Below are 23633 nucleotides of genomic sequence, written 5' to 3'. Positions count from 1 at the left end.
CGGATTGGTCTCAGGCCATAGAGGTGCTCAAAAAGGACTTTGAAGGTAAAATTAGAGAGTTAGAAGAAAAAATGGAAAGAGAAATGAGGGTGATGCAGGAAAGATATGAGGAAAAAAGTCAAAAGCTTGAAAAGTCAAATGGAAAAGGAGGTACAAAAGCTCTCTGATGAAAATAATTGCATAAGAATTAGGATTGAACAAATGGAAGCCAGTGACGTTATGAGAAAACAAGACACGATAAAGCAAATCCAAATGAATAAAAAAAAATAGAGGGCAATGTGAAATAACTTCTGGGAAAAACTGCTGACCTGGAAAATAGGTCCAAGAGAGATAATTTGAAAATTATTGGTATACCTGAAAACCATGATCAAGGAAAGAGCTTAGACACCATCTTCCAAGATATTCTCAGGGAAAATTGCCCTGATATTCTAGAAGCAGAAGATAAAATAGAAATTGAAAGAATCCACTGATCACCACCAGAAAGAGATCCCAAAAAGAAAACTCCTAGGAATATTATAGCCAAATTCCAGAGCTCTCAGGTCAAGGAGAAAATATTGCAAGCTGCCAAAAAGAAAGAATTCAAGTACTGTGGAGCCCCAGTTGGGATAGCACAAGATCTAGCAGCTTCTACATTAAAGGACCAGAGGGCATGGAATATGATATTCCAAAAGGCAAAGGATTACAACCAAGAATCACCTACTCAGCAAAACTCAGCATTATCTTTCAGCAGAAAAAAATGGGACTTTAATGAAAAAGAAGACTTTCAGATATTTGTGATGAAAAGACCTGAACTGAATGGCAAATTTGACTTTCAAATACAAGACCCTAGAGAACCATTAAAAAAAAATGGAGCTGGGGGACATACCTGGGGTCATACAGTGGGCTACTGTCTTGTGTCTGAGGCCAGGTTTTGGGTGGGATCCCCCTGGGTCCAGGGGTGATGATTTGTCTACTATGTCACTTAGCTAGATGATAACATCTTTAGGGTTAAATTGAGGGGTGAAGGGAATTCATTGGGGGAGGGGGGAAGGGCAGAAGTGAAATCCTACATGAAAGTAACAGGAAAAGGCTTATGTAGTTGGGGAAGAGATGGAAGAGGAGCAGGACAGTAAATGAATTTTACACTCATCAGAAAAGGCTCAAAGATCTTAAACTCATCAGAGCTGCCTCAAGGAGGGACTAACAGACACACCCAACTGGGAGGAGTAATCTATTTAATCTGGGCAGTAAATGAGCCTAACACTCATGAAAATTGGCTCAAAGACCTCAATCTCATCAGAATTGGCTCAAGGAGGGAATAATGTACACACTCTATTGGGTGGAGTAATCTCTATAACCCTGCAGGAAAATAGGAGGGGAAAGGGATAAAGAGAGAGGGGCAAAAGAAGGAAGTGCAGAGTGGGGGAGGGGACAGAGAGAAGCAAATCCCTTTTGAAGAGTGATAGGATGAAAGAAGATGGATAATAGAATACATATCATGGGGAAGGGAATAGGATGGAAGGGAAACAACAGTAGTAATCATGAAAAAGAGAAAAGGGGGGTAAATTGTACAAAAAATATTTATAGCAACTCTTGGTGGAGGCTAAGAATTGAGAATCAAGGGAATGTCCATCAATTGAGGAATGATGGAAAAAGCTGTATTATATGATTGTAGTGGAATAGACTTGTGCTACAGGAAATGACAAACAGGATGATCCCTGAAAAACCTTGAAAGACTAATGAACATTTATGTATAGTAAAGTGAGCAGAGCTGAGAGGACATTGTGCGTAGTGACAGCAATATTTTTCAATGAGTAATTGTGAATGACTTAACTACTCTCAGCAGTGCAATGATCCAATATAATCCCAAGGAACTAAGGGGGAAGCTTACTATGCACCCCTACAGAAAGAACTGATAAAAAGAACACTTGTGGATTGTATATATATAACCTGATTGTGATCTTGTGGAGGGGGGAGGAAAGGGAGGGAGGGAGGGAAAAAAATTTGGAACTCAAAATCTTATGAAAATGAATGTTGAAATCTACCCTTACAAGTAAATGGATGATAAGCTATGATAACTATTGATAACCACTCTGAGTGGCTGTAAAGGTCTAATGAAATTATGTTCGTTAAGTAATCTCTACTATAATTAGAGGTATTGTAATACAGTGGAGCAAATCAAAGGTATCGAGTCAAAGAACTAGGGTTCCCATCTTGTCCTAATTTACTAGATGTATAATTTTGGGCAACCTTTATGAACCTCACTTTCCTCATCTGTAAAATGCAAGGGCTGTACTGAGGTCTCTTCTGGCTATAGCTCCATGATCCTGCTAATATTGTTGTTATTAAATAAGACAACAAACATAAAATAACCTTAATTATATGAGTTATTAGAATTATATAAGAGCAGAAAGACTGGTTGAACTAATGTTCCTATTACTGACTAAAGAGTTTTGTGGGTCCCGATCACCTTTTGAAAAAACATCCATGTTTGTGTGGTAGTTTTCCCATGTAAATTTTATTCTACTTATATCTTACTATGCAATACAGACATCTCATCTTACACAATAGACCTGTTCCTAAAAAGTGGTATGTAAATCACATTTTTATAAGCCAAATCATATTTTAACTGCATCAGGGGAGCCTTCTATTTAAAAAATCCTGCTGTGAATTCTTTTGTGATGTGAATACTTGCCCATTAAGGGATTCATTCTGTAAGTCTGAATTTCCACACACTAAGGTTTTTTTTTTCTTTTTTAAAGCAGGACACACCCTCTTTAGAGTCCCTAAGACCTCATTGAGAGAGTATAATAGAGGTGTTGGGGGAGTGCTGTGGAGCAAAAAGAGGTGAGGAATTTGCAAGTGAGAATTCTATAAGTTTCACTCTACCATTTTAGTAAATTATATCATTCTCTTAATACCATCAATGTTACAAAGAAAGGATTGTGGGTTTTTTAAGTTCTTTGCATTTTAATCATCTCTGCTTATGTAAATAGCAAGCAAAGCATTATAAAAATTCTAGTTTGAGTGTCCCTTTAAAATCTATGCACCTCACCTTTGAGGGAAATAGAGCTTTAAAAAAAAAAAGGAGTTGAGTAAACACATTGCAAGCTACAGGCACAGTTAAAATGGCATTTGGAACCACAAAGGATCCCAGAGCTAGGCTGAAGCATCAAATCCTCTGTAGAATATCCAATATTCCCACCTGTGGGATTCCAGCAGATAACAGGCACTTGTGACTAAAAATGCAATTACCAAGAGAAGGAGAGGAAAAAAGATGCATTCTCCTTCATGTGTAGTGGCATCATGAAAAGGTCTTTTCATCACTGGCCAAGAAGGCCTAACACTTGGTTTATCTTGCCCTGACAACTAGTAATAGTCTTATTTTCCCATTATGCATTTTCTGGTGAAAAAATGGTTTTATCTTTTGCATCTGGAGGGGTCCTGTCCTCTCCACTCATTGGCAGGGCCTCTATTTATTGTGTGTATGTGAAAATCAGACAGTGAATATAAAGGTTATAATTATTTTTGCTTTTACTCTCAGATTATTTTTTCATGCAATTATATACTCTGTCCTTCCTACTGCCCCCACCACCACTGAGAAAATATAAGAAAAAAAAATTTTCACCATAAACATATATGACATGGGGGTCTGGACTATTAAAGTTATAAATTGACCTACTAGCTAAAGGATGGACTCACCTAAGGAGGGAGATAAGCACTTTAGGTGAGGCTGCTGCCTGATCAGCGCCAAGGGAAAGAGATAACTCTAGAAGTCAGGATCACTACCACCCTTTACTCAAGATTTCCCCACTCTCAAAGGGAACTTCCAATAATCAGGTGGTCACCCCACCCATCCCCCCACCATCTGTCTTCTTTAAATGCTTTGGCCTCCCTCCAGGTTGAGGAGAAAGGTATCTTAGAGAATCATATCTCTGAACTAGCTCCCCTTGAGGGAAGTCTTTGACCTCTTGGTCACTTTCTCTAAGTGGGGGGGGGGGCACAATGAGGGTTAAGTGACTTGCCCAGGGTCATAAAGCTAGTAAATGTCAAAACTATTTTATTCTAATTGGATTGTGTGAGAGAGGGTATAATTCTTTAAAGAGGAATACTTAAGGACCCTAAGGACCCCACCACCTATATCCCAAGAAATATATTATTAATAAAATAAACTCCCACATTGGCGATGCCTAAAAGTGTATGTTTCTCTTTGCATATTAGGTTCATCACCTCTCTGACAGGAGGTAAGTGGTATATTTCATCTTCAGTGTTCTGGTATTGTGGTTTGTCATTTCATTGCCCAGAGTTCTAAACTCTTTCAAAGTTTAAATGTGATTTTTAAACATTACTTCTCTAGAATTCAACAGCAATGATATGAGACCTTGGAAATTATTTCTTCCTTAATGCTTTCTCATGTATATTGGTTGCAATAAAAACAAAATTTTAAGTGGTAGTTACTGGGTACCACTAACATAATAGGTACTTGAAAAAATGGATGAAATGTATAAAACAGGAACTATAATTCTCCTCTTTTTTTTTCTAATTGTTTTCCAAGTCTTTCCAAATATTTTCAAGCAGGTGGGAAACCTCATCCCTGTTTCACTGATGAGAAAATTGAGACTAAAAAAACCAAAATTTGACATCAATGAGACAAAGAAAAAAAAGTGAATTAAATTTATTTAATTTTTAAGTTTTTATCTTATTTTCTTTATATCACATTTATTTCCAAATATATCCCACCCACCCAACCCAATAACCATTTTTTGGTCATAAAGGATAATAAAATCCAAAATGCAGTTCAATAAAACTAAGCAGTGCATCAGCATCAAAAAGTATCATATATTTTCACATCCTTAATCTCCTACCTTTTCCAAAAAAGGAGGGAAATCCATTTTCTCTCTGTTCTTTGTGACAATGAGCATTATAATCTCATACAATTCAGTTCTAATTCTTTCAGTCACATTATTTTATCAAAGAACTGGAAACTATCTTTTAAATTTAAAAATTATTTTACCATTTAAATAATTTAACCATTTAACTATATTTAAATATGTTATGGTTTTTTAGTCATTTACAACTCTTCCTGACCCCTTCTGGGATTTTCTTAGCAAAGATACTCAAGTGGTGTTCTGTTTCCTTCTGCAGTGAATCAAAGAAAACAGAGATTAAATAACTTGCCCAAGGTTACACAGCTAGTGAGAGTCTGAGGCAGATTTAAATTCAGGTTTTCCAGACTCTAGGCAAAACAGAAGTTAAGTGACTTGCCCAAGGTCATGTAGCTACTAAGTATCTGAGGCTGAATTTGAACTCAGGTCTTCCTGACTCCAGGCTTAGACCTCTATCTACTGAGTCATCTAACTATCTCTTATATGTTGAGATTATTGAGCTAGTTACTTAAGGAAAACTTAGCACAACAGGTTTTTCTATACAATGTTGAACTGGATTGGGTATTATCTAATAGGATGAAGTTTAATAGGGGCAAATGTAAAATCTTATATTAGGATTCGAATAATTCACTTCTGAAGTACCAGAAAAGAGAGCCATGGATAGATAATTTTAAAAGGAACAGTACATATATTGTATTTCAAGCTAAATATGAATCAACAATATTATTTTACAGTCAATATCATATAATAAAAAAAATTTAGAGCTGGAAGAGAACTTAGAGGACATTGAATCCAGCTCTCTTATTTTACAGATGAGAAAACTGAGGCACAGAGAGTTGAAATAAACTGTGTACCCTCATACAACTAATAAGTATTTCAAGTGGGATTTGAAACCAGCTATATCTGATTCAGGCTTAGTAATCTATCTACCCTACTATGCACTCTCTTCTTTGAAGGCAATTCAATCTTAAGCTTCATTAATTGAAAGACTGAATTTGATAAAATGACTTATATTGATAGATCTCATATGGTTACATATGAGATAGGATTCCTTTTAAAATATAGGACAGCAGGAAGATCCCTTCTCTGTTCCCTTAAATAGTGGTACTCTAGAGGAAATAGTTTTAAAGTATGAGCTAAACTCATGACACTATCCATTAATGGGAAGAGGGAAACTACCAAGCTTTATAGATAAGCCTTGATTTCCTTCCCACAGAATACCATTTATACAATGAGCACAGAACAAATAGCAATGAAATCCATTTATTTAAGTCAATGGCAAAACAGAAATCAGAAATATACATATACACACACGCGCGCACACATATACACATACATATACACGTGAATATATGTGTGTATATACATATATGTGTCTGTGTCTGTGTGTGTATATAGATACACACACACATATACATATATATATATATATATATATATATATATATATGAGAATACATACTAGATGATACAAATTGTAAGAATTCTCCCATCAAGAGAAAGATATTTAGTCTCAACCAATTTAGAGAGTACCAGATCTCATGAAAGGGGAAAATTTCCAGTCTCTAATCTAGCAAGCTAGGGATAGAGAAATGTTAAAGACTGCTAGCTCCTCCCATGTCAGTTTCAATATAGAGTCTTTCTTTCTTTCCCTTAAAAAACCTGAAGAGAGGTTGGCACTGGGAATATATTCTCACAAGTCTAGAACTCAGAAACATATGGATCTGATCTTTGCTCTTGACAACTCTGTCTAACTTTCACTCAGGCACAGTACACTGAATAATCAATCTCCACCCATGAAGAGAGAATCCCATACAATTGTCCCTTTGAACCAAGGTGTCACAGGGGAAAATTCTGAGGGTCCTTAGGTATTCCTCAATAAAGAATTATACTCCCACACACAGTACAATTATTATTATTATTATTATTATTATTATTATTTTTTTTTTTAATTTGGCACTAGGGTAGGTTACCAAGAGGGAAGTCAAAGATTTCTCCTCAAGGGGAGGAGAGCTTGGAAACATTCTCCTCCCAGAACAGAAGGAAGGCAAAAGCTTTTATAGAGGATAGGTGGAGTATCCAACTGAAAAGTTCCATTTCGGGGTGGGGAAAGCCTGGATGCTTGTCATATTCCTGAGGGTTGAGAAGGGCAGTTAGGTGGTACAGTGGATAAGGTGCCTACCCTGGATTCAGGAGGACCTGAGTTCAAATCCAGCCTCAGACCCTAGACACTTAATAGCTGTGTGACCCTGGGCAAGTCACTTAACCTTCATTGCCCCGCAAAAAAAAAAAAAAAAAGAAAAAAAAGAAAAGAAAAAACAAAAAAGAAAGTTGAGAGGAATTTTTTTAAATGATGGTCCTGAACTTTGGTGTTATTTCTGTCTCCTAGCTCTGGTCAGATAGGAGCCATGCCTAATTGACTTTTGCTATAGTATTTTATCTCCTGTTACTTCTTAAGTGTGTCTGTACTGATATCTAGTTGGTCAATATGAACTTTAATAGTCCTTTGATTCCTCTATATGCCTGTCTTTTTATCTGGTCACCTTTGGTTTTACTTCTCACAGGAGAAACTTCTTCTGATTTATCCTAAGCCCCACTTCATAAGGGTCACACAATCATTATTGTATCACTTCTCTCACTTTTTTTTTTTGCAGAGCAATGAGCATTAAGTGACTTGCCCAGGGTCACACAGCTAGTAAGTGTCAAGTGTCTGAGGCCAGATTTGAACTCAGGTACTCCTGAATCCAGGGCCAGTGCTTTATCCACTGCGCCACGTAGCTGCCCCAACTTCCCTCACTTTTACAAATCAGGAAATTCAATCTTGCTGAAGCTAAGTGACTTGACTGGGGTCACACAGCTATACAAGTACAGATTTTGAGATTTGGACCCCAATTTCCTGTCAAGTCGAAAGCTTATTCCACTGAAACATGGGGTTCAAATGAGACTATGTAAATTAAATGCTTTACAAACACTGAAGTTCTTTGTAAATATGTTTCAGAAGACAAGAAATCTGAGTGTACCTAAAATAACTTTGCTAATTGCTAGCAGGCAGCTAGGTGGTACAGTGGGTAGAGTGCTGGGCCTAGAGTCAGAAAGATTCTTCTTAAGTTTTATTCTCGCCTCAGACACTTACTGTGACACTGGGCAAGACATTTAACCCTTTCTGCTTCAGTTTCCTCGTTAGTAAAATGAGCTGGAGAAGGAAATGGCAAACTAGTCCCCTATCTTTACCAAGGAAATTCCAAAAGGGACCAGCTAAGTGAATAGTGTCTTGGTCCTGGAGTCAGGAGGATCTGAGTTCAAATCTGGTCCAAGACACTTAAGAGCTGTGTGACTCTGGGCAAGTCATTTAACCCCAATTGCCTCAAACAACAACAACAACAACAACAACCTACAAACAAACAAAAAAACAAAAGGAGTCACAAAAACTCAGACACTAGCAGAAAAACTACTCGACAACAAAAATCTGCTGTTAGGAATGATGAAAGCTGTGGAAATAAAGAAGGTTCTTTAGGGAAGTGAAATTTCCCACCATAATCTTTTTATAAGTTTTCAAATACAATTCATATGTAAATATTGTGCATTTATCAATGAATATACCTTTATCAAGGTTCAACTGCAAAAGTTTCCCTTACCTGCTTACCTACGAGGATTCAGAAACTGGAAACTCTGCATCTCCTTAACAACAACTGATGTCATCACTACCACCTGAAGGAGTGCAAGCACTGCCTTCCTTATAGCCTTTTAAGTAGTTATGGTGTTATTCCAGTTGCTGGGGAAACACACCACCTTACACTAGTCAGGTAAGTAACTGGGGAGTCAATTTCTAACTATTTTGCCATTAGGGGTATCCACTGACAAATGTATTCATCTCTGCATAAATTCTGGGAACAATTTAGGCTCTTAAACAATTTTATTCATACATTTTCTTTGTAGAAGCTTTCAAACAGCACACCTTTGACACTTAGAATACAGTGGAGTTCTTTTTAAAAGAATTTTTTAAATAAAAAAATAGAAACCAGGTTTATTATTGCTTTATTTTGAAATGAATTTCCACCCACACTAAAACATACAATATTCACTCTTCTAACTCTTACTTAGTACCTCAGACTCCATAATCAAGACTATCGTCTTTTTGGCAGATCTGTTATGCTTGTGCATAGCACACACACATAGAAACACACACACACATGCACACATACCACAATAAATATACATACACACACACACACACACACACACACACACACAAAGCCTTAAAATTAGATCTTTAAAGCAGATGCATAAAAGAAAAGAGGCTTTGTTCATCATTAAGTCATTCTTGATCTGCTTTCTCTTAAAATGCATCCTCTGTCTTTCTGTAACCAAAGGCTTTAATATTCAAATGTTCATGAACATACCAGCTTTATTAAAATTAGGGCTTGGGGAAATGGCTTGGAAAAAGGAGAAAAGAATATTACCCAACCATTTAAAAGATGCTAATTAATGAAGTTCTGAAGCCCAGAGAGGACATTTGTTACAGCAAGGTTTTCTCTACCAGAGAGGAATGTATCTCATCTAAAAAAATTAAAAATCTAGAATAAAATAAAACTGAAGTAGATTAACCCAGATCTTTACTCAGATGCTGGATGGGTCTCCAGATTTCTTTCACATTGGAAAAAGGTCTCAAGATTGGCAGTCTCAAACACTAAGATGTTGAGATTTCCTTCCTTTCAGTGCATCTCTTTTATCTGGGCTGAAACAGCTGCCCTGGACAGTGCTTAAAAAATACTTACTTTCCTCAATTTTTATCCACTGCCTGTCCTAATCAGTGATTAGGGATTGAGCTCTCAATGCACACAGTATTGACATGATGAGAAGTCACAAAGGATGTTTCCATTCTATATACCCTGACTCAATAAAAACACCTCCCATGGTTAAAGAGAGGTAGGTCACATTCCTTTCCTCCTATATTCTTCCCCCTCATCCCTTTAATATGACCCACACTTCAATCATTGAAAGCTGTTTGTGAATGTGGGTCTCCCTTTTATTTTTCTGTGTATACACCACCACAGGAGCTTTAACAAAGTGCTTGCTGCCAGACTTATTTATATCAACCTTGCCAACATTTCTCCATACTCAACAGGGTAAGTTATGTTTGATTTTATCTTTTTATTACTCAATGTTGTGCTAGTCATGTCCTGTATTCTGCAGGATTCTCTATCCTTTCTCTCTCTCTCTCTCTCTGCGGATATTGCTCTGGGCCAAAAATTGAAAATCTCCATCGAGTGAAAAATAGATTTGTTGGTATGTATGTATAAATAAATAAATAAATGATCCAAGCTTGGTAACAGAAAATCATTTTCTGGGGTCTGATAATGAATTCCTAATACTGAGATTTCAGTAGGATGATATATTTGTTGTCAGTGGAAAGTGCTGAAGGAGCTTAGCCCTTGAAAGGGGAGGGGATGAAATAAAATGCAAAGGGGGAAAAAAAAGAAGGAAGCCAGGATACAGAGAGATGAGGATTGAAAATATTCCATATATAAGGGATAGCCAATACAGTGGCACAAAATCAGGAAATGTAGTGTCATGTACAAAGAAGAACAAGTGAACCTGAATAACTGGCTCATTGAACCCAGAAGGGTATAAAATGTATGAAGACTAGAAAGGTAGGAAAGTTTTAACCTATCAAAATATTTCAGTGGTAGAGTAGAAATATAGGAGAGAAATAAATGGTCAACAATAGCTGGGATACTATAATTCCAGGTCCTCAGGTAACCTCTTTTTTCTTGGAATTGTTCTGTTTCCTGAGCTAGAAAAGCAATAATCTCCATGTTCAGGCCTATATGTGCTGCAGAATTTGAAAGGCCTCCCTGAGTTACTACAGAGAGCTAAGCATCCACTTTATGGGTAGAGCAAAAATGTCCCATATGAAGGAGCCCCTGGGAGCCCAGATGAAGTGCTAAGGTAGATTGGAACCAAACCTAATTCTCACATAGAGGGATTTCAGTGTCTATTCTACTTCTGCTATTTACTACCTGTATGGCTTTGGGTCTGTCACTTAGCCTCCATCTACCTCAATTTCTTCATTCATAAAATGAAGTGGTTGGACTAGGGGTTCTCTCAGATCTTTTATAGTTAGGGATATATAATCCTATAATTTCATACTTGCATCTCTATTATCTTCCCAAATAAAGGAATCGTTAGGGTTTCTGGGATTAAAATGGAACCCAATAGCTATTGTGGTCCTAGCTGCTCACAAACCACAAATTTCACATTTCAGCTCCTAAAGAGAAACAGCAGTAGCCAATACAACACAGAGGTGCTTGTAGTCCTTCAGTATTGTAGGTACTATCGGGGCTATTTTATATGCTTTCCAAGTTGCTCCCTATTTTAAATTGGTCATATAATTTCTGAAGTTACTGGTCTTTCTTAAGTCTCCCTATCTCTCTTTTAACACTTTCCCACATTGTTAATTTTTCTTTCCTTATAATGCCTCTGGTGTGGACCCACTGTCCTCTTTTAAGGGTTTTTTTTTTTCTTTTTGCTAAGTTTTATTGATGTAATTTGTTTTTATATTACAAACATTTGCATATTAACTCTAATACATAAATGGTCTCTTGTAGCATTCTTAAGACAATGAAAACTTAAATGGTCATTATTAAGTAGAGATAAGGAATGAAGGAAGTTAAGGTAAGCACACACATATGTATATATATATATATATATATATGTATATACATGTGTGTGTGTTCTTTTTCTCTTTCTTTGATGATCTCTTTGGAGCAAAATATTGCAGTGATATTGCTAGGTCAAAGAAAAGGCTGGAAAAAACAAATACTCTTTTATGTTTGCACTGATACTAAACTAAGGTAGCTGAGCCCAGAATTTCTTTATCTAATTCCTTTGAATGTGTCATGATGAGGTGGAATCTCCTCATTGGGAAAAAACAAAAACAAACTACCATTATTCTGATTTTAATTCCTGATGATTTTTTAAAATCTACCAATCAGGGGAATAGGCTTATAGTTTTAGAGCTGGAAGGTATTGCAGAAATGATCTGGTTTGACTCTTATTTTACAGATGAGGAAACTGAGACCAAGGGATAAAAAGTGACAACCAACGTTATAGAGGTAAGAATCAGAAATAGGATTTGAACTCAATCATCTCCAAATTCAATACTTTTTCTATTGTACCAGAGGAACATGAACCACTTTAGAGCTTGAAGGAGAGCCCCTTTCTATTAGGCTCAGGGTTCTTCATGAAGTCCTACATCTTAACTAAAGAGGCAGTGCCTAAGAAAGGACAACAAAAAGGAGCAAACTGTCATGGACATCTGTGTGTGTGTGTGTGTGTGTGTGTGTGTGTGTGTGTGTGTGTGTGTGTGTGTGTTATGAAATTGAAGTCATAGAACCAGATTATGTAGCAGCTAGAAGGAAGGGATCTTCAATACCAGGTAGTTTATCCCCTTCACTTTACTGTTGAGGAATTGTAGGTACAGAGATATGAGCTCTTTAGCTTTCAGCAAACTCCCAAACTCACAATAAAGACAGAACAAGAAGCTAGTGTGAGGAAGTTATTTGGATAGGAGTCAAGCTTCAGGTGAACTCTCCTTTGGCACTTGTAATTGGCCATTTCCAATGAGGAGTCAATCCTAAAGCAAAAGGAAAAGGTAGAGAACCAGCAGATTATGGGTATACATATCATGTATAGGTATAACATTTAACCACAACAGAATAACTAAAGCCAGTGTTGTTAAATCAAGTGTTTTGCTTCTTATTTTAACACTGTACATTGTCAACCCCATCACTCAACTATATGGAAGCCTCTTTAGACATTGCTATGGTTGCAGATTTGACCTCTGTTTCTATACATTATGTCTTGCCTCGGTTCTTTCAACTCCACACATGTGTATTGGATTACTGATCTTGAACTTATTCAAGTGACAGTCCTATGATATACCCTCACAAGAATTTCCTGCCTGTCTCTGATCTTCCTTGTCCCAGATTCCCTTATTGTCTCTGGAGTCAGAGGGTCTGGGTCCAAATCCCACCTCTGATAATTGCCTGTAGGATCCTCGACAGATTATTTATCTTCCTTAATCCTAAATTCACTGATCTGCAAAATGAAGGGGTTAGACTACATAAAGTGTGACATCCCTTCCATGTCTATATCTCTGATCTTATGATCTTATAATTGATGCTAAGCAATGTAATTTTAGGGTTGGTGTGAGGAAAAAACTTCCTAACAATTAGAGCTGTCTAAAAGTAGAGTGTATGTTCTTAGAAAGTACAATCATATGTTTTCCAAGAACTAGATATTTTCTAACAAAAGCCAGTTGTTAGGTAATGTCGATTTTTAAAATTATTTTTAAATTTATTTTTAACATTAATTTTTTTAATGTTGAATTCCAAATTATGCCCCTTCTTTCAATCCCTTTCCCATTCAGTGAGACAGCAAGCAAAATAATATTAATTATACACATGAAGTCATGTAAACACGTTTCTACTTTAGTCACATTTCAAAAAGACAAAAAGCAAGAAAAATAATGGAAGTGAAAAAGTATGCTTCAATCTGCGCCCAGAGTTCATTGATTCTTTCTCTGGAGATGGGTAACATTTTTCATGATGAATACATCGGAATTGTCTTGGATTCTCCTATTTTTAAGAGTTCCTAAGTCTTTTACTCTTAATCATTGTTACAATATTGCTTTCACTGTGTACAATGTTCTCCTGGTTCTATTCACTTTACTTTGCATCATTGCATATAAGTTTTGTTAGGTTTTTCTCAAATCAAACACTTCATCTTTCCTAGAGTACAATATTATTCTATCATAATTAAACTTGTTCAGGCATTCCTTAATTGATGGTCATCCCTTCAATTTCTAATTCTTTGCAACCACAAAAAGAGTGACCATAAACATTGTGTGTGTGTATACACACACACACACACATATGTATATATGTATGTATGCATACACACATATGTGTGTGTGTCTTTTTTTTTCTTCTCCTCTTTGGAGGAACATATTGCAGTGATATTGCTAGGTCAAAGAAAATGCACAGTTTGATCGTCCTTTGGGCATAGTTCCAAATTGTTTTCCAGAATAGTTGAACTAGTTCACAACTCCAACAATAAGGCATTGATAGCCATATTTTTATACATTCCATCTAGCATTTGTTATTTTCCTTTTTCTATCATGTTAGTCAAACTGATAGGTTGGAGGTGGTACTGAGAGTTATTTTAATTTTCATTTAATTTTAATTTTCTTTCAGATTATTTATGGCTTGTTCAAGTTCTTTTTCTAAGACAGACTTATTGGAATATTTTTCTTTTGTTAATCTACACTGATTTAGTGCCTATTTTTATGTGTCTATTGATAGTTTTGATTTCTTCTTCTGAAAACTGACTGTTCATATCCTTTGACCATTTATCAATGGCTCTTATATTTATAAATTTGGCTCAGTTCCCTATACCACCTTTGAGAAATGAGGTCTTTATCTTAGAAACTTGCTACAATTTTACCCTGGATTTCTGATTTCCTTCCAGTTTTGGCTGCATTAGTTTTGCTTATACAAAAGTTATTTTTTTTAAATTTCATGTAATCAAAATTATCCATTTTATGTGCTGTGATCCTATCTCTTATGTGGTTGTAAACTTTCCCCTTATCCATGGATGTGACTGGTAAATTTATCCATGTTCCCATACTTCGCTTTTGCTGTCTAAATCATGTAAGTATTTTGACCTTATGTTGATAAACAATGTGAGATGCTGAACTATACCTAATTTCTGCCAAATTCCTTTCCAATTTTTCCATATTTTTTTTTGTCCAAAATTGAGTTCTGGGGCAGCTAGGTGTATAAAGCACCAACCCTGGATTCAGGAGGACCTGAGTTCAAATCCAGCCTCAGACATTTGACACTTACTAGCTGTGTGACCCTGGGCAAGTCACTTAATCCCCCATAAGCCTGCAAAAAAAAAAATAGTTCTTATTCCAAAAGCTTAGATATTTGGGTTTATACAATACTACATTACTATGGTCACTTAAATGTTTTGTATCAAATCTATTTCTTAGTGCTAGATTACTTTGTAATCTGATACGACTTGACCACCTCTCTTTGAAATTTTTTTCATAGATTCTCTTGTTATTCTTTGTTCTTCCGGATGAATTTTGTTATTATTATTTTCTAGTTCTATAAAATCATTCTTTGGCAGTTTGATTGGTATGACACTGAATAAGTACATTAATTTTGATAGACGTCATTTTTATTATGTTGGCTCAATCTATCCATGAACACTTAATATTTCACAGTTGTTTAGATCTGTATTTATTTGAATGAAAATTGTTGTGAAATTGTGTTCATATAGTTCCTGGGTATGTCTTGGCTGATAGACTCCCAGGTATTTATATCGTCTGCAGTTAGTTTAAATGGAAATTCTCTTTCTATCTCTTCCTGCTGAGTTTTGTTGGTAACAGAAAAACTGATGATTTGTGTAGGTTTATTTTATATCCTGCAACTCTGCTAAGGTTGTTAATTGTTTCAACTTGCTTTTAGTTGATTTTCTAGGATTCTCTAAAAATAACATCATATAATCTTCAAATAATGATAATTTTGTTTCCTCATTCACTACTTTTATTACTTCAATTGATGTTCCATGTCTAATTGCTAGCATTTCTAATACAAAGTTGAGTACTAGAAGTGGCAATGAACACCTTACATCACCCCTTATTTTAGAGAGAAAGCTTCTAATCCATTCCCTTTACATATAAGGTTTGCTCATTTTGAGAAAAAAATATCGATTCCTGTGCTCTCCAGAGTATTTAATAAGAATGAGCATTGTATATTGTCAAAAGTTTTTTCTGCATCTGTTAATATAATCATATGATTATTGTTATTATTATTGATATGGTCAATTATGCTGATAGTTTTTCCTAATATTGAACCAAATCTGCATTGCTGATATAAAATCCACCAGATGAGATTGTATTATCTTTTTAATATATTGCTATAATCTGCTTACTAGTGTTTAATTTAAATTTTTTGCACTGGTATTTGTTAAGGAAATTGCTCTATAGTTTGTGGGTTTTTTGCTGTTTATGTTCTCCCTGGTTTAGATATCAAAACCATATTTGTGTCATATGAAGAATTTGGTAGTGTGATGTTTAAAATCTGTGTGGTCACCTTGTTTCTCCCCCCAGTGTGGGGGGAGAACTAGCTAAGGTTTACTTATAAGCTAGAAACGACAGCACCAGTTTTTGACATTAAGCATTTATTAAAATATATTATAGGATAGTAAAGATAAAACACATGGAGTTCAGAAAAAGAAGCCTATCTTCCCTACCATTCAGACTGGACTCCTCTCTCAGTAACCAAACTAGCTTCAGAGCCAGCCTCCCTTCCTACTTCCTGTCTCCCTCCCTGCAAGGGGTCATCCCTCAAGGTGATTGGTTGAGGGTGGTCTCAAGTTGATGTCATAGACTACAGCCTCTGAGAACAACACTCCACTCAGGGCCCTGGCCAGGTGTGGTCTTGATTTAATAAACCTTAAGTAGGTTCTCAGTCAGTCTCACCCAATTCAATCAATTCTAAATTAATCTTCAGATGGGGCCCCTGGGTATCTGCTAAAGCCCATTATTTTCTCACAGTAGCATTCATTCTTTACTGACTTTTGAAAACAGTTTAAATAGTCTTAGAATTAATTAGTCTTTAAATGTTTTATATAATTTACTTATAAATTAATCTGGACCTGGGTATTTATTCTTTGGGAGATTATTTATGGCTTGTTCAAGTTCTTTTTCTAAGACAGACTTATTGAAATATTTTTCTTCTGTTAATCTGGGCAATTTATGTTTGTAAATATTCACCTATTTCATTAAGAGTGTCAGTTTTATTGACATGTAATTTGGCAAAATAGGTTTGAATAATTGCTTTAATTTGATCTTCATTGATGGTATATTCACCCTTTTCATTTTTGATACTGGTAATTTGATTATCTTCTTTCTTTCTTAAAAATCAAATTAACCAATGTTTTATCTATTTTGTTGAGGTTTTCCCCATAAAATTAGCTTCTAGTTTTATTTATACTTCAATATTTTTGTTTTGGTTTGCATTTTTACTTTCAATTTTATTAATTTTCCTTCAATTTTTTGTATTTCTGTTTTGGCATTTTTGGCATTTTGGCATTTTAATTTTTTTCTAGTTTTTTTTTAGTTGAATGTTCAATTCATTAATGTGCTCTTACTCTTTTTTATTTATGTAGGGGTTTAGAGATATTAAAAATTCCCTTAAGTACTGCTTTGACTACAGTCCACAGATTTTAGAATGCTGTCTCATTGTTTACATTTTTTTTAAAAAGTTATTGACTGCTTCTATGATTTGTTATTTGACCTGCTCATTCTTTAGGACTTGATCATTTAGTTTCCAATTTTTTTTTCATCTATGTGACCTTTATTGAATGGAATTTTTATTGCATTGTGGTACAAAAGGGATGCATTTAATATTTCTTCTTTTCTACATTTATTTGAAAGATTTTTATGCCCTATTACATATTCAATTTTTGGGAAGGTGCCATAGCTGAGAATAAAGCATATTCATTTCTATTCCCATTCAGTTTTCTCCATGGGTCTATCATAACTAACTTTAGTGACATTCAATGCATCTCTTTAGCTTCTTTCTTATGTATTTTGTAGTTAGATTTATCTGGCTCTGAGATAAGAAAATTAACATCATTTAGTAATATAGTTGTACTGTCAATTTCATCCTGTAATTCATTTAACTTTTCCTTTAAGAATTGGGGTGTTATGTCATTAGATTCATATATGTTTAGTATTGATATTACTTTATTATCTCTGGCAACTTTTAACAAGATGTAATTGCCCTGATTATCTTTCTCAATTTAATCTGTTTCCACTTTTGCTTTGTCTGAGATCATGATAACTAACACCACCTTTTTTACCTTAGCCAAAGCACAATAGATTTTGTTCAGGTCCCTATTTTTAACTTTGCACATGTGTCTTTCTGTTTCAGGTGTGTTTCTTGTAAACAACATAATATTGGATTCTGGTTTCTAATTCACTTTTCTATCCTTTCCATTTTATATGTGACTTCATTCCATTCACATTTGCAAATATTATTGCTATGTGTTTCCCTTCAACCTATTTTCTTCTGTTTCTCTGTTTCTATCTCTCTGTCTCTGTCTCTCTGTGTCTCTCTCTCTCTGTTTTTGTCTGTCCTCTGTCTCTCTCTGTCTCTCTGTCTGTCTCTGTTGCTTCTCCTCAAAAGTCACTTTTGCTTCTGACTGTTGCCTCCCTTAATCCTTCCTTCCTCTTATCACCCCTGCCCCTTTCTCTTATCTCATTCCTTTCCTATTTTCCTTTTGGGTAAGACAGATTTCTGCACTTAAGTGAATGTGTATATACACTCCATATACCTGTTTAAACCAATGCAAATGACAGTGAGGCAAGAATTACCTCTCATTTCCCCTTCACTGTAAAAAATCTTCCTTGCACACCCCTTTTATGTGAAATGATTTTCCCCATTCTTCTTCTTCTTTCCCTCTTCTCCAAATGTATCTTTCTCAACCATCCCTTTTTTGAGAAAATCTCAATATAATTAGTTCATTCTGTTCCTTCTCTCTAGGTAGAATTCTTCTAACTGTACAAATATTGATAAAGTTTTTAGGAGTTATATGTACCATTTTCCTATATAGAAATCTAAACTGTTTAACCATATTAATTCCCTTATAGTTTCTCTTTCATGTTTACCTTATATTTTTTGTTTCTCTTAAGTTTAAATGAAATATTTTCTATTCATCTCTGGGCATTTCTTCAAGAATGCCTGAAAGTCTTCTATTTCATTAAATATCCATTTCCACCTTGAAGGATTATATGGTACTCATTTTTACTGCATAGGTTATTTTTGGTTGCAATCCTACCTTCTTAGCCCTCCAAAAATAATATTCTAAGCTCTCTATTACTTTAATATTGTAGCAGCTAAATTTTGTGTGGTACTTATTGTGCTGTCTTGATTTTTTTTTTTTAGTGAGGCAATTGGGGTTAAGTGACTTGCCTAGGGTCACACAGCTAGTAAGTATCAAGTGTCTGAGGCCAGATTTGAACTCAGGTACTCCTGACTCCAGGGCCAGTGCTCTATCCACTGCACCACCTAGCTGCCCCATGTCTTGATATTTTAATGATTTTTTTTTCTGGCTGTTAAAAGAATCTTCTCTCTGACCTGGGAGGTTTGGGATTTGTCTATAATATTCCTTGGAGTGTTCATTTGGGGATTTCTTTTAGGAAGTAATCTGTGGATTCTTTGGATTTATATTTTACTCTCAAATTTTGAGGCAGTTTTCCATGGTAATTTCTTGAAATATGATATCTAGGCTCTTTTTTGATCATGGCTTTCAGGGAATCCAATAATTCCTAAATTGTTTCTTTTAATAGTTCTTTTATTTTCCAGGTCAGTTGTTTTTCCAATGAGATCACACTTTCTTATATTTTTTTCCATTTTTTGACTTTATTTTATTGTTTCTTTATGTCTTGCGGAGTCATAGGTTCTACTTGAGCAATTCTAATTTTTATAGAATTAATTTATTTTTAAAATTTTTTAAAAATTTTTTGCAGGAAAACGAGGGTTAAGTGACTTGCCTAGGGTCATACAGCTAGTGTCAAGTATCTGAGCCAAATTTGAACTCAGGTCCTCCTGAATCTAGGGCTGATGCTTTATCCACTGTGCCACCTAGCTGCCCCCAGAATTAATTTCAACAGTAAGGTTTGTACCTCTTTTTTTTTTTTAATTTGATCAATTCTGCTTTTTGAAGTCTGTTTTTCTTCAGTGAAGCTCTGTACCTCTTTTGCCAAATTGATAGTTTTCTTTTCATAATTTTCTTCCATTGCCCTCATTTATTTTCCCAACTTTTCCTCTGCCACTCTTATTTGATTTTTTTCTTTTGGTGCAGGGCAATGGGGGTTAAGTGACTTGCCCAGGATCACACAGCTAGTAAGTGTCAAGTGTCAGTGCTTTTATCCACTGTACCACCTAGCTTCCCCCTCTTATTTGATTTTTAAAAAAATCTTTCTTTTTTCTTTAGCCTTTTCAGAAAAAAAAAAAATGAGCTTATTTCCAATCTGTTTTTTTAATGTTTTGATTATAGCTGTTTTCACTTCTAGTTTATGACCCAATCTTTCCTGACACCAAAGTAGTTTTGTATGGCCAGGTTCTCTTTTATTGTTATTTGCTTATTTTTCAGAGCCTATTTTTTTACATTGAACTTTATGTTAAATTTGAGCCCTTCTCACCTTGTGGTGGGGCACTATTCCAAGCTTCAATCTTTTTTTTTAACAATGCTGCTTTCCCAGTTATTTCTGGACAATTGTAAGTTTTCATTGATTCCAAGGTAGTTTGATTTGGTGAGAAGTATGGTCACTGTTCTGGTCTATGCTCTGGTACTTACCCAGGAATGGTGCCTACTCTCAGTGCTCATCCCAGATCAAGAACTGTAACTCAGAAGTCTGTAAAGGCTGTGGAGTGGCCAAAGTGTATCTAGACCTACACATGATGCTAGTACAGTGTCCCCCTGTCATCTTTTTCTGACCAGTTATCTAATCCCCTTACCATATCTGTTCTTGGAGCTCCCAAAACTGTTGCTGCTGCTGCCTTCACAGCTGCCTCCAAGGCCCCAGGTGGGTATTCCCAAATGTGCTCCTGGCCAGTCCCCATGCAAGCATCATAGACCTCTCCTTATGACTTCCTGAATTGTTTTAGGCTGGAAAAAATGGTTCACCCTGACTTTTTGTTGGCTATGCCACTCCAGAATTCAATCTGAAGTATTACTTTACAGTTTTTTGGAGGGCAATGTTTGGAAAACAAGGTTAAGTTTCCTCTGCTCCACCATCTTGCCTCTGACCTCAGTTGGGTGTATTGCAGAGATTCTGTTTCATTCTATTTCAGGTTTCACTCATTAAATTCTGAGATCCCTGCTTCAGCTGAGATTTTGTGATCAGCTTTGGCTACATGATCATAGGCAATTGTAACCAACAAGAAGAAAATGGCATTGAATTTCAGTGACCATATTCTGATAGTACAGTGTGCTGCAGGGGAGTATAGTAAGGTATATGCCAGAATATAGGTGGCCTGACATTGATTATAATCATTGAGGCTTTTTAAATTAGCAGAACCTTCATTTTATTTATAAATAAGTACACCATTATTCAACTCCCTTGTAATTATGCAGTTGGGTGCTATTAATAATTAACCTGCAGGTTAAAACTGTCTTTTATGTTTACCATTTCAAGATTTAACCTATATTAATAATGGTGTAGAGGTTTCATAGGGTAATCTTCCCAGATTCTGACCTTCTACAGTGATAATATTCATTCTGCATGAGGTGTTCAATACACAGAATAGATATACTTCTCAGGCTTATATAGGTCAGGCCAGGTCTGAGACAGGTTGAAAATGTGCCAACATACTTCAAATGTCCCAGTTTTATGGTGGGCTCCCAAGCAGATCAATAGGATTTTCTAGGTTTAGTTAACAAGCAGTTACTTATATTTAAAATTATTTAATATAATAGATTTAAAGGGTAGAAGAGACCTTAGGACTTATGGAATCCAACCACTCATTTTACAGATGAGGAAACAGTCTCAAAGGAATTAAATGACTTAAGTGTGGTTACACAGATTCTGATGGGGGACTTGAACTAAGGTCTTCCTGACTCCATATCAAGCATCCTGTCTGATACAGCTTTACTAGATGAGGAAATAAAAGTATTTGTTAGAGAAGTTATCCTCAAGGAATTATTTTCTCTCTCTCTCTCTTTTTGCAGGGCAATGAGGGTTAAGCGACTTGCCCAGGGTCACACATCTAGTAAGTGTCAAGTGTCTGAGACTATGTTTGAACTCAGGTTCTCCTGAATCCAGGGCCAGTGCTTTATCCACTGTGCCACCAGCTGCCCTCCTCAAGGAATTATAATACAAAATAGTTGATCAATATGTTTCATGAAAATGTCTAGGAACTAAGCTAATTATTAATAATAATAATTCACAATAATCCAAGACAATCCAAATAATCCATAACCCTACAAAATTATTATTATTACTATCATTATTATGTAGATGATGATGTAATACTATGTGCCATGCATTATGCTAAGCATTTTATAATTATTATCTCATTTAATAATTTCTTTACCTATAGTTTAGCCAAGTCCCTTCTTTCAGACTTTCTTCATTTGATTGGCTCAAAATTTATATTACACTTCAATCAGGGTCCCCTGATCCCAAAATTCATACCTAACCCTGAAGAGGGAAGCAAAACACAAATATTCCTTTTTTTCCTTCTACCTATCTTCCCAGTAGTCATAATAGGCTCCAGGATGGGACAATAGGTGTTAATTGGACATATAGAAACCCAAGATGGATTCATTATTATCTCAGAGGGACTGAAACAGCAATAGGCTGCTTATTACTATCCCCCAGCTTGTAGCAGCAAGGTCCTCTTAGGTCACTTCCCTATACTAATCCAGGCTAATGTGTTAATGGCTGTTAATGTGTTACCTCTCTCAGGATAGTTATTTGTATCCTAACCATGACCTTTTGAAAGTGGTACTTTTAACTTGAAACACTTAATTATGTAGTGGGAATTTTTAACACTGGGGTAGGGAGGAGGAACTCCTTTTTCTTCAGATGGGTCATTAAATGACTTTCATATTGCAGCTTTGTGTTATACCAAAGCAGAGTACCAGGCCTGTAAATGGTATACTTTCCTAACTATGGTAATATTTATGGTTTGTTATTTTCTACTACAAATAATCTCTTCTTTTCCAAAACACCTCATCCTTGTTGTATGCTGAATTCTGTTGCTCTATACTATCTATATCCCCCCTATCATAATGTATGACATGCCTGCAAGGCATACTTGCCAGTCAGAATTTCTGGAAACCTGAGACAATCTCTTTGAAAGATACATACCCTATTCATGGTCCTGCAACTCATGATAATGCTTTCTCTGCTATGTCATAAAGATAAAGAATAGCATGGTTCTTGTGAGGATTAGTCCCTTCCTCCCTCCCTCCCTCCCTCTCCTCCCCACCTCTCTCTCTCTCTCTCTCTCTCTCTCTCTCTCTCTCTCTCTCTCTCTCTCTCTCTCTCTCATCTCTGTAACAGTCATTTTCTAATTAAGCCCCTACTCAGGGACTCCAGACATAAATAACCTTCTATTTGGGAGTATAGGCTGGGATGTAGGGAAGATGTGGATTAAATTAAAGGAATAGGGCAATCTTTGCCTCAATAGTCTGGTCATAGAATTGCAAATAATATGTGGGGGTTCTCATTTTCCTCTGTTCATTTATGTGAAGGGCTCTATTCACATTGGAGGATATTTCATTTCTTCCTGACTTTATGTTAAACATATAGATATCCATAACCCTACAAAAAACTCTAAATGTATCTAGGAACTTGACATTCCTACCAGTAGTTGGCTCCCTGAAGAAAAGAATCTGAATATCTCCAGAATGTAACAGGATAAGGAAAACTCTAGTAGGCAGAACAAAATTATGAATTAATGTGGTCAGCCTGAAAGCCTCAAGTCAGAGGTCCCTCCATGGGTACCACCTCCCACCCCTACCTCCATTCCTCAAAAACAAAAACAAAAACAAACAAAAAAACAAGAACAAAATAAACAACAACAACAACAACATATCATCAAAAAATAAAACAACTTTGGATAGCAAATGCCCAGTGAGGTAGCACATGTGAAAACATGATTCAAAACTTCAAATAAT

This window comes from Dromiciops gliroides, chromosome 2 (genome assembly GCF_019393635.1).
Source record: "Dromiciops gliroides isolate mDroGli1 chromosome 2, mDroGli1.pri, whole genome shotgun sequence".
Lineage (NCBI taxonomy): Eukaryota > Metazoa > Chordata > Mammalia > Microbiotheria > Microbiotheriidae > Dromiciops > Dromiciops gliroides.
This window is presented reverse-complemented; position numbering follows the sequence as displayed.